This window comes from Sceloporus undulatus, chromosome 2, assembly GCF_019175285.1.
Source record: "Sceloporus undulatus isolate JIND9_A2432 ecotype Alabama chromosome 2, SceUnd_v1.1, whole genome shotgun sequence".
NCBI classification, from domain to species: Eukaryota; Metazoa; Chordata; class Lepidosauria; order Squamata; family Phrynosomatidae; genus Sceloporus; species Sceloporus undulatus.
Window position 1 is genome coordinate 217,671,040 of NC_056523.1, and position 1,955 is coordinate 217,672,994.

The window sequence follows — 1,955 nt, forward strand, 5'->3', positions numbered from 1 at the left end:
GGCCTGTTACAGACTGCCAAAATAAAGCTGCTTCGGGTCTCTTTGGAGGCATGCTATTTAAATTATGCATGCATCCTAAGAATCTGGAAGCTGCTCCAAAGCTGCACTCCAGTGTTTAGGAATGGAGTGTGGCTTTGGCGCGACCTCCAGACTCTTAGGACCCATGCATCATTTAAATAGCATATCACCAAAGAGACCCGAAGCAGCTTTATTTTGGTAGTCTGTAACAGGCCTAAGCTCTAGTTTGCAGCTTATTAAGAGTCTAAGTGTACCACTTCAGCTTGACTACAATGGCTAGACTCTTAAACTGTCATCATTATGGGTATTTATATCCCACCTTTCTTTTCACTTGGCCTACATGTGGTTCCTAGGTGGTCCTCCATTTCAGAACTGGCAAGGCCTCCTTAATTTCAGCAAATTGGCTGCCACATGTCACCTCACACTATGCCCTGCCTACCCTAGCTTTGAGAGAGACTTCAGAAGGTTCAGTTTTTTATTCCACTTCTATGTGGCAAACTGTAGCAGCTGAGAAGGCCTTTTCTATACAATAAATGTATGAAAAGTAGATTGTAGCCCTGCGGTCAGCCTGGATCCTTCGTTGTAAGAAAAGGCAAGAATGCCCTCTTTCCATATGAACAAAAGAGTCTGGCACAGTTTGTCCATAATGTGTAAGAACAAGACCGACTGGCACACTAAATAAAGTACAAATCTGTCTGTTCGGTACAAAACAATGTGGCCTCTTCTGTCCGCGAGCGGCTGTGAACATGCTTCGTTCAAGGATACTACAAAGCAATGCACGTGTTTTTAATGCATAATGGGTCACATCCATACAGTCACTTTAGACCTTAGTCAAAACAATACAAAAATAACAACCAGATGTGGGCTGGATCCAGACTTACTTATCTTGAGAGGTAGATAACGATATAAATAGAACATGTTAGCCAACACACTATATTTTTAAACAAGAGCTATACATCTGAAAACAAAATGTTCTGTAGTGCTCTCTCTCTCTCTTTCTGTTGTGTATTTAAAGATTCAAATTTTGCATAAAACATTTGATGACTGCAGTGCATAACCCTGTATTTGTGTCCTATTCTACATAAAAAGGTAGGAGGGCCAGAAAAATCAACTCTGCCCAGTAATCCACGCTGGCATAGATGAGGGTAAACAGTTCTGTACTTCTGCTATTATTTGCCAGCTCAAAGAGTAAAGGAGTCTTTAGCAGAGCCTTCCCCATCCCAGTTCTCCAAACTGGCTTTAAAAACTGTTTTCATGTTTACTGGAATGATCTTCATTATTTTGAGTATAATAGTAAGTCAAATGGTTTTGTTGCTTATTTTGTTTTCCATGTTTTTCATGATGTTTGGTAGCTGACTTGAGTGCTATTTGCTTATTTGGGGGAAAGGCAGGATAATAATGTACAAAACGAATAGCAAAATAAAATAGGCAGTTCAGCCTCTCATGTCAAGAGGCTTATTGAACTCCCCTCACTTGCAGACAATTTTAAGAGTTCTCCCTTTATGCACCTCCTCTTTTCAACACCATTTGCCATAAAGCTGGTCTCTTCTTTTGCTAGTCCAGTGAAGGAGGGAGAGAAAGAGAGAAAAAGAAATAAAGAAGGAAAAGAAAAGAAAAGAAAGCCATTGCTTTTGTCTTCATTTGAATGGAAGAGACTAACAATGAGAGGAATTTCCTTGTGATGGTGATCTCTGACTGAGTGTCCAGCCACTTATTGCTGACAGAGCTGAGGAAAGTTAGAAAACATCTCCCAGAATCCCCCAGGCAATTGTGACCACACTTGGGATTCTGGGAGCTGGAGTCCATAAAAGTAGTTTTCCAAGTTCTTATTGAAAGCATATTCAAATCTCACTCACTGGTATTGTGCACATATTCTTAAAGAATGACTTCATTACATCGTTCCTAAATCTAGCTTGTAACTAGTAATGAGAAACTTC